This window comes from Podarcis vaucheri (genome assembly GCF_965113315.1).
Source record: "Podarcis vaucheri genome assembly, chromosome: 10".
NCBI lineage: Eukaryota > Metazoa > Chordata > Lepidosauria > Squamata > Lacertidae > Podarcis > Podarcis vaucheri.
The window spans coordinates 4,179,351-4,190,242 of record NC_138748.1 but is presented as its reverse complement, the minus strand read 5'-3'; the positions used below and the strand labels follow the sequence as shown (position 1 = coordinate 4,190,242).

The 10,892-nt window shown below is 42.9% G+C and overlaps 1 long non-coding RNA gene across 1 annotated transcript; it reads right to left on the bottom strand.

Annotated features, from left to right (window-relative positions):
- LOC309542574 lies at positions 1–780 on the bottom strand. Its single transcript, XR_014224295.1, has 3 exons — positions 663–780; positions 334–435; positions 1–211 (listed from the first exon to the last, which is right to left on the bottom strand). It is a non-coding gene; the product is annotated as an uncharacterized lncRNA (long non-coding RNA).
- Between the last annotated feature and the right edge of the window lie 10,112 nt (positions 781–10,892).

Here is a 10,892-nt window from a genome sequence, read left to right as displayed (position 1 = left end):
TGCACAATATGAAGAATACATTTTGTGGAACATAAGATTAAAAAACAACAGAAAGCATTATAATACGTAGCATAATAATAAAATAATCACAATAGCAGTCCCCGCCCCCATTTAACAGGCCATAAATTATTTAATGGCTGAATGCCTGGGCAAAGAGGGACGATTTGCCTGGAGCCTGAAGACATGTCATGATGGCCCCAGGCAAGCCTCTCTGGTGGGAGAGAAGCAGATTAATCAGTGCAACAATAGCAGCAAAAGGAAAGAACAACAGTGTGATTAGTTTTTATCATTTCTATAGGCCCCAGAAATGTATACCATGGAAGTTTGGGTTACCTTGTTCTCTTTGGTGTCCTCAGTTCTCTTTTCGCACGGAGCATCTGCCACCTTTGTCCTCTTTGAATTCCCTGAGAACAAGATTGCGCTGCAGAAAGGCTTCTGGGGAAAACAGAATAGCTTGGTCAATTAGATGGCTTTTCTTTTGATAAGGACAAAACTAAGGTTTTAGTTTAAAAAAATATGGATCAAATATACATTACAGGATTTGACAGGGCTGAAGGTTGAAAAGAAGGTTAAATATCTGGGTGTTTGGTTGACAAATAAAAATGCAGTGCTATTTCAAAACAACTATGTGAAAATATGGAATACGGTTATAGCAGACTTACAGAGATGGAGTAGAAGGATGGGTAGAATCCCTGATGGGTAGAAATCCCGGTCGTCAAAAGGAATGTAGTACCAAAAATAAATGCTGTTTCTCTTTCAGACTGTGCTGGTAATCAATGTGGTTCCCTGTTTTAAACAATGGCAAAAAGACAAAACTATATTTATTTGGCAAGAATAAGTTTTAAGAATTTAAGAGATGCCAAAGAATAAGTTTTGCCTTACCTAATTTAAAACTGCGTCACGAAGCAGCTTGATTAACTTGGTTAAAAGAGTGGGTGACGTTAAGAAATACTACATTATTGGACTTGGGAGGATCTGACAGAAGATTTGGGTGGCATTCATATCTGTGGTGTGACAAAGGCAAAGTGCAGAAAGCTTTTCTTTATGTTATATATGGAGGAATCTGGTGGAACATAAAAGTCCCTTATGGTTATCAGCAATGGAGGCCTGAGCACATAAAGAATAAAATCTGCAACCCAAATGGGCTTTATATAGAGATTTCTTGAGTTTTCAGGACAATGAGCTTAATGAAATACAAAACTTAATGGGTATCTGGTTCCAATATCATGAATTAAACAAAATCTATAAAAAGGATTTAAAGAATGGATTTGCAGAGCAAAGGTCAACCTTTGAAGTAGGTTTATGTGAAAATGATGAGAAATTAATTTCTAAAATGTACAAATTGCTGTTAGCATGGAAAACAAAGGATGAAGTGTTTAAAATAATGATTAAGTGAGCTAGGCAGTGCTATTTTTCTTGAAAAAGAGGTACAAGAACTCATCATTAACGCCTCCCTTCTTCTCTTGGAATGGCAATGGCACACACCTGCCTTCTTGTGCTCTCCGGCCGAATGAAAAGCCCTGAGGCTAAGGATGTTGGACATAATATAGATATGGCTGCTTGGGAAAAGCTTTGGAAAACAGGAATGAAATTTACAGCATGTTATGGCTTTAAATAAATGTTGGAAATGTAAGGCCTGTGAGGGGTTATTCTATCATATGTGGTGGACCTGCAGGAAGGCAAAGGCCTTTTAAGACATGATATATAATGAAAATATTTTTTTAAATTAAAGTGGATTTTCCCAAGAAGCCAGATTTCTTCCTGCTGGGGATACTAGAGAGCGAAAGCCCAAAGAAAGCCTCTGCAGTATTTATGTATATGACTCCAGTGGCAAGGATTCTCTGTGTGCAGAAATGGAAGGAGGAGAAAACACCCTCAAAGGGAGAGTGGCTGGTGGAAATCCTGGGATACGCAGAGATGGCAAAACTGACTGCACTGATTAAAGATGCAAATTTAAAATATTTAAAGAAACCCTTTCAAGTCTGTATGTTATTTCCCATATGCAAAGACCACAGCAGGGTCAGAAGTGTAAGAAAATAGCATAACATATTAAAAGAAAACAAGTTGGAGAGGATAAAATAAGACATGGTGGAATCTTAAAACACAATTGTATGTACTCTGGGTTATAAACATCAAAGTTGGGCGAGTGGGAAGTCACTAGTTTTGTTGAATTGGAATATCTCTTTCTTTCTCCTCTCTAGAACAGTGTTTCCCAACCGGTGTTCCGCGGCACACTAGTGTGCCGTGAGACACCGGCTGGTGTGCCGTGGGAGGGAGGCGGGCGAGTCAGGCGGCGAGAGGCGGCGGCGGCGAGGATCCGCGTTGAGCCGGGGGCGGCTCCGCGGTGGTGGTGCCGAGCGGCGGGGCAGCGCGCGCAAAAGGGAGGAGCGCGAGACAGCGGAGGAGGAGGAGGCCGGCATGTCCGGGCAGCAGCAGCAACAGCAGCAGCAGCAACTCCCGGCGACAGCTCCTCCTCCGCCCGCTATCGCCGCCACCACCACAACAACCGCCGCCGCCTCAGCTGCCGCCGTCCCTCAGTCCCTCGCTCTGCTGCCTCCTCCCACCCCGGCAAGGGGAAGGGAAAAAACTTTCACTTTTGTGCGTCCCTCCCGGCGTGACGCTGCGCGCTGACGTCACGGGGCGGGGCTTTAATGGTGGTGTGCCGCGAGATTTTTTTCCGGTAAACAGGTGTGCCGTTGCCCAAAAACGTTTGGGAAACACTGCTCTAGAATATGCTCCATCTAGGGATGAGAGAGAAATTAGACTCAGTTTGTGTTTAAAGGCAAATATATCTCATTTGTGCTTTTTGAAAAGACACAGCCATCCCTCAGAATCTGCAAATATCTAGATTTTGCAATGCAGTTCTCCAGCCAAGTAATGTGTAGGGGGAAATGTGTATACTAGACTGAAGCTTGCATAGAAATGCATATATTGCAGGGCATTCTATTAGGGGATACTGCTTTACAGAATGCATATGTTGGGCAAAATTGCACAGAAAATGTGCATGAGAAATTGACACTGAATTGCTGGTGAATTTTCATAAGTACTTAAAAAAAATCATACACAGATGTTGATTACTGAATTAAAGATTGAACAAATTAGAGCCTGGGAGGAACTGAAGTTGACAAATTTCTCCATCACTAGCTCCATCACACCTCGACCTACTTTAAACAGCACCTGAAACCCCATCTTGCAAAAATTGCCTTCCCTTCCCAAGTAAAGATCTTACAGCTTTTCTTCTTTTGTTTTCTTAGTGGCAAACTACAGAGATGCAACCCTGTAATTCTTTTCTGAAACTAAATACAGCCTTGAGAAGCTGCTAGTTTGAACAGCACAGCTTGGGGGAGGCAGGGAGAGGGGTGGTTAACACTTTCCTTTTCAGTAATTTGCCCCCATCTACGATTTTCTCAGGGTTTGTGTCTATAGATGTGTATTTAAGGAGAAAAACAGTCTATTGGATAATCAGCCTGTAGGTGACTTGGTGTGTAAGAGTAGCCAGTGGTCATCAGATGAGCATCAGATTTTGCCAGACTGACAGCTAACACTTTCAGGAATCTACTTTTCAAATCCTACTCAGTACTTTGAAAGAGAAGCCTTTAATTGGATTGTGTTTCCTTTAGAAAGCCTGTTTCGTTTAATTTCCTTTTCAGCTTGTCAGTTCTCCTGACACTGTGTAAGCCCTTTCCCCCACTGCACACAGATTTAGAGTCCTTAAAAGCAAGTCACATTTGATGGAGGAAAGAGTAGTTCCTCTACAGACAATTCAAGTTGCCTGAATTGAACTACAGTGGTACCTTGGTTTATGAACTTAATCTGTTCCAGAAGTCCATTCTTAAACCAAAGCGTTCTTAAACCAAGGCCTGCTTTCCCATAGCAGCGGGGGACGCAATTTACAAATGTAACACACTGAACAGGAAGCGAAACATGTTCTGCTTCCAAGGCAAAGCTGCTCTTAAACCAAGGTACCACTGTAAACATGTTTTTGACATGCATTAGCTTTATGAGGGGTGCATGGGGCATTAGGGGAGGGGTACTACCTCTGGTGGGGGACACATCATGCTTCTTCTGGGCTGGTTTGTCTGCTTTTGATCTCCATCCTGCACTCAGCTCTCACCTTTGGCTCCTAGAAGCTGTCAGCATACAACAGCGGCCACACCCTGGGAACAGCTTCCACTGGCCGGCTAAACCAGGTGAGGGGAGCCGATGGGTTTTAAACCCTCAGTGAGTTAGGGACTCACTGCATGTGAAGACAAGCTCTGGCAGATTGGGTGGACGAAACCAAGAATGGGTCCAACAGTCAAGAAGGCAGTTTCTGCACGTGCTGTAGATGGAAGCGAGGGGCAAATGGGTCTTGTCAACCTGGGAAGGGAGCTCATCTGGGAGAAGGAAATCTCTTATCTACGAGAAGGAAAACTCCCGCTGCAATGCAGAATATCTTCAGGAAAAGAAAAGGCTAAGGAGGGAGCCCAACACAAATCCAGAGTGGAGTCTCTAACAAGGGTGCCAACTTGAATAGAATATTGGGGGGAGCCAGGAAAGCACCACCCTACATTATCAATTACCAGACAGTGCATGCACACCATTTGAATGGCAATGCCCACCAATGTGGGAGGTGGGGCTAGCCCCCTCAAACATTTTAGGGGGGGAAGACCTCAGTCCGTAGCAGTTGGCTGCTTTGGTCCCTAAGGTAGTTGGATGGTGCCTTGTGTGCTTCCTTTCAGCAACTCCTGCAGCCAGAAGCCAAACATACTGCTCTGCTTTCCTTTCGACCCCATCGGTGAGGCTGAGAGTAGGGTCTTGTCATCTGGGCAGCCCAGGACCTCCAGACACGCTGCCCAGGCTTGCGTCCCAGGGAGGTGGTGGTGCTGACACAGCAGTTTGACTTCATCCCCGGAGATACACTCCATTGTCTCTTGAGACAGGTGGATGCAGGCTTTATGCATATTATATACTGCAGTATAGGGACGCGGGTGGCGCTGTGGTCTAATCCACAAAGCCTAGGGCTTACTGATCAGAAGGTCAGCGGTTCAAATCCCCGCGACGGGGTGAGCTCCTGTTGCTCAGTCCCTGCTCCTGCCAACCTAGCAGCTCGAAAGCACGTCAAAGCGCAAGTAGATAAATAGTTACGGCTTCAGTGGGAAGGTAAACGCCGTTTCCGTGTGCTGCTCTGGTTCGCCAGAAGCGGCTTAGTCATGCTGGCCACATGACCCAGAAGCTGTACGCCGGCTCCCTCGGCCAATAAAGTGAGATGAGCACCACAACCCCAGAGTCGGCCACGACTGGACCTAATGGTCGGGGGTCCCTTTACCTTTATACTGCAGTATAACCGTTCAGATTACGTTGTGCTCCTAAATCACCTATTTTATTATGAAATGGCTTCTAAGCTGTTATTGCTCAGCCCAAGGGCTACTCACCCAGAGCTCATGCACCCAGCCACTCTGTTTCAGTGGTTTTGTGGCAAAGACTTTAAAGCAGCACAAAGGAGCAATATCATATTTCCATAAGATCTCCCACCTCCCTGAAACAAAAATTGAACACAGGTGGACAAGTTATTTGATTGATTTGTCACAAGTACCAATCATGATTTGGCACATTAAGAACCTTTGCTGAGCTTGTGAGGAACACATTGAATGAGACCTGTTTATCTCACACACAAAGCATTTGAGCCTAGAACACAAAATATGAACACCAGACTTTGCCAGACTGACAGCTAACACTTTCAGCTGCTGCTTGAACCAAGAACCTCCTCGCCTGCTTCCTGGTATCCCTTGCAGTGAGCTACTTTTGGCTTTAGAAGTACAGGCCAAAGGGTGGTATTAGTCTCCACGGACTAAAGAGAAGGAAGCTGCCAGCGGAGGCCATGCCATGGACGGATGTAAGAAAGGAGGCAGGTGGCAGCCAGCTGAGGCTGCTCAGACAGTTGACCCAGCGACCCATTTGCCCTAAGCAACCAGTCTTCATGGCAGAAGGTACCTGGAAAAGGTGGTGACTGGAAATGAAATGGCAAAGTTGTGCTCAGGTGAAAGTGAGGAGGTGTGGTGTCGTCGCCCCCCAAATGTCAGTGTACCAGCCAAACTACACACCTGTTAAAGGACAGGAGTGCTAAGGCTAAGGACTGTCAGCATCTCTGAGGATTGTGCTAACATGCAGGTATATATTTTTTTTAAGATGGGGGTTTCCGTGGGTGATTCCAGACAAGGGTTTATTGTGGGAAGGGTCTCCTCGTGCATGCATTTTTTTTAGTAGCATCCATACATTTCCCATTTCATCTGAATTTGCTCTTCTGGGGGTGGGGGGTGGGGGGTGGGGAATGGGATAAATAAAAAAAAATTAAAAGCTATTGCAAGGAACCTATTGTGAACCTGTTTATCATATGAAGCCCCCCATCTGGAAGTGCTCTCAGCTGGAGGGGAAATGAAAGAAGCAAGGAATAAACACAGGAGGGTCACAAATGGGCGGTGATTTTGTGTGGACCTCCCTCTACCCTATAAAAGGGAGCAACTGAAGCATGGCGAGCCCTAGTGGGGAAGCCCACATGGCCTCTGGGGATTGGCTTGCATTGGGAGGGTGGAGAGAAACAGGCTGGCAAAATCACAATACTGTCAGATAACTGGTGCTTAGATCAAACAAAATCAACGGAGGTGTAACTATCTTTGTCATGTTCCTCTCTGGTCTGTCTGTTGCCCTTTCATCTTCCTTCCCATCTGTCTGTAGTCTTCCTCCAGTGCAGAAATTTAGACAAGCTCTTTGCAGTCGTTGTCTTTTTGCATGTGTTGCGTGAGGCACCATTTATATGCTGAACAATCAATCAATAATAAATGTGAGATTTTCAATTTGATCATAAAATAACATATAATTTATAATCTTCTTGTTCAGATCAAAGGCCAAACGTTGGACTAACCAGGACATGTCCAGGAATTGGACTGTCAAAATGGCCTGTGGTGGATCTTTGTTTGCCTAATTGGCAAAATGTCCAGGAAAACTAGGGCAATTTTTAAAGAAAAATGCTGTAAAAATCCCCAAAAAAAATTTTTTTGGGGGTAGATGTTCCCCCAAAAAGGTCAACAACTTTGTTCCTGGAAATTGACGGGCTTGTAGCCCTGATCCTGTTAGCTGTTAGCCCAAAGATGGAAAGAAGAACAGTTGCCAACAATAGAAGAATGGCATAATAAAACTTATGGACTATGCAGAAATGGCAAAGCTGACGGCAAAACTCAAAGACTGACAATGAGAAGTTTAAAAAAGAAAGGGGAAAATTTATTGTGTATGTGCAGAAATACTGTAAACAAGTTGGTACATTGGCATGTTTAGATTAAGCACTTGTAAGTAGTAAAGAATTAGAGAATGTAAAGGTGTGACAAGCGGATAAAAATGATAACAAAATGCAGATAATTATGTAAGTTGTAAAGAACCAGTAGAAGGGGGTGGAAGGAAGTCTTGAGGTTTAAAGAACCTCAAAAGATGGTTTGTAAAATAGTAGGATTTTTTATTAGAAGTATAAATGATAGATGGTGGTTTGATTTTTGTAGCCTTATTTGACTGATTATTATTTTTGAAAAAAATAATTACCAAAAAAGAGAGAAATTGACGTGCTTATTTACAGACGATCATGCACAAAATAATCAAGCATATTTAATGTTGCTTCTCCGAGATCATAACTAGGAATTGACATGAACACATTAAATTATCAGCAGGGGCCCAACATATGGGAGGAGTGCAGATTCTGTCCCTCAGCATCTGTGTCTTCGGATTAACGCTTGCCTGCCTCGGGGATGTTTCCTGCCACGGGGCCACCAAGCATGACGAAGCTAACGTGGCTCTTTCCAGCTCATTTAAACAATTTCCCATTGTGTCTGTCACAGCTAAAATCTTCATCAGCATCTGCAGACAGCTGTGGCAGGCTTTGCACTTTGCATGTGCCACTGAATGGAAGGCAAAGTTAAAAGGAGGGAGTGGGAGAAGAGACTGTGGACGCTGCCCTGGAGCTGCTGTGAGAGAGGCAGACAGACAGACAGACAAAGACAAGTCCTTTTTGAAATATGGCAACCCTAGCAATCCCTAGCAATCTGTGTATCTGAAGAAGTGTGCATGCACACGAAAGCTTATACCAAGAACTAACTTAGTTGGTCTTTAAGGTGCTACAGGAAGGAATTTTTTTATTTTGACTATGGCAGACCAACACGGCTACCCATCTGTAACTGGAATCTGAAACTCAGTTCTCCACATTTCAGCAGCAATTTGTCATTTTCCAAAAAAGAAAGAAATTTCTTCAGCATTTTAGTGCACATTTCTCCTATTAAAGCTTTTTTTAAATACTTTAATTTTTCTAAACAACAAAGACAGACAATGCACATGAAAAGAAAAATTGGCATCTTTCTTTTGACTTCATCATTGAAAGCTTCTTGTGTTTTATATATATCACATTGTTGTTAATGTCTGTTTTTCTAATACACATCTTTTTGTATGCAGTTTTGACTAATGCATGCATCATTGCTAGTAATTTATCCTAATATAATGCATTTTCCATATTTTTAAAAAAGATATTTATTAAGATTTTCAGAATATTACAAAATAAAAAAGGAGAAAGAAAAATACAAAATAAAAATAGTTAAAAACAATTCAATCTTTCAATGATTTATCTTTCATTTGCTTATTTACCGGACCTCCTCACGCCTCCCTTTTCTGTATTCCAGTTCAGTTTGTTAGTTCAGCAAATCCCTCCCCTCTTTGTTTATCCTAGTCTTCAATCTTAAAATATTGTAACATTGGATTTTTACCTATTAATAGTCCATTTTCTCATATTCCCTTATAACATTACAGCTATAAACCACTTAGTTTCTATCCAACATCATTCTAACATTCATTAATTTTACAATATTTCTGTATACCGACTTGTATACCTTTGATCAAACGGTCCCTTCTGATCATGTTTAGCAGAACCTCCAGGACCGAAATAAAGAGCAATGGGGAAATTGGGCAGCCTTTTCGTGTCCCTTTCTCTATCTTAAATTCCTCTGTCACCACATTGTTAACTATTAGTTTAGCCTTTTGTTCTGAATAAATTGCACTTATACCATTTTCAAACCCTTGACCAACCCCCATCCCCTGAAGATTTTTCTTCATGAAACTCCAAGAAATATTGTCAAAGGCTTTCTCCGCATCTACAAAAATTAAAACAGCTTTAGTATTAATATTCACTTGCAGCTTCTCTAAAATGTTAATTATATTTCTCGTGTTGTCAGACAAGTGTCTGCCCGGGAGAAAGCCAGCTTGGTCTTTATGTATCTCCTCAACTAAAACTTTTTTCAATCTTTTAGCCAATATATCTGCAAAAATTTTGTAATCCACATTGAGCAGGGTTATGGGGCGGTAATTCTTAAGTTGTGTCTTTTCAGACTCATTTTCAGACTCATTTTTCGGTATTAGTGTAATTTAAGCTTCCTTCCACGACTCTGGCGCTTTTCCCCCCTCCAAAATTTCATTATAAACCTCCTTTAGTGGTTGAATTATCCAGTCCTTCAAAGATCTATAATATTTTGAGGTTAAGCCATCTGGCCCTGGAGATTTGCCCAACTGCATGTTCTCATAGAATCATAGAATCATAGAGTTGGAAGAGACCACAAGGGCCATCGAGTCCAACCCCCTGCCAAGCAGGAAACACCATCAGAGCACTCCTGACATATGGTTGTCAAGCCTCTGCTTAAAGACCTCCAAAGTAGGAGACTCCACCACACTCCTTGGCAGCAAATTCCACTGTCAAACAGCTCTTACTGTCAGGAAGTTCTTCCTAATGTTTAGGTGGAATGTTCTTTCTTGTAGTTTGGATCCATTGCTCCGTGTCCGCTTCTCTGGAGCAGCAGAAAACAACCTTTCTCCCTCCTCTATGTGACATCTTTTTATATATTTGAACATGGCTATCATATCACCCCTTAACCTCCTCTTCTCCAGGCTAAACATGCCCAGCTCCCTTAGCCGTTCCTCATAAGGCATCGTTTCCAGGCCCTTGACCATTTTGGTTGCCCTCCTCTGGACACGTTCCAGTTTGTCAGTGTCCTTCTTGAATTGTGGTGCCCAGAACTGGACACAGTACTCCAGGTGTGGTCTGACCAGAGCAGAATACAGTGGCACTATTACTTCCCTTGATCTAGATGCTATACTCCTATTGATGCAGCCCAGAATTGCATTGGCTTTTTTAGCTGCCGCGTCACACTGTTGGCTCATGTCAAGTTTGTGGTCAACCAAGACTCCTAGATCCTTTTCACATGTACTGCTCTCAAGCCAGGTGTCACCCATCTTGTATTTGTGCCTCTCATTTTTTTTGCCCAAGTGCAGTACTTTACATTTCTCCCTGTTAAAATTCATCTTGTTTGTTTTTGCCCAGTTCTCTAATCTGTCAAGGTCGTTTTGAAGTGTGATCCTGTCCTCTGGGGTGTTAGCCACCCCTCCCAGTTTGGTGTCATCTGCAAATTTGATCAGGATGCCCTTGAGTCCATCATCCAAGTCGTTGATAAAGATGTTGAATAAGACCGGGCCCAAGACAGAACCCTGTGGCACCCCACTAGTCACTCTTTTCCAGGATGAAGAGGAACCATTGATGAGCACCATTTGGGTTCGGTCAGTCAGCCAGTTACAAATCCACTGAGTGGTAGCATAGTCAAGACCGCATTCTGAATGGCACCTTCCACCTCCTGTTCTGTTCTGTTAAAATAGGAGAACAGGAACATATTTTTTCACTAATATGTTCATTTTTAGGCACTTCCCCACCCCCTGCCTCCAACATATGTATTTTTGTAAACATTTGTTTGGAGAAATGTGTTGCAAAATTCAAGCAAGTGTGACTTTTGAAGGATGGCTGTGTTTCAGTTCTCATGTTTTTTTGTAAAGTGCAAATT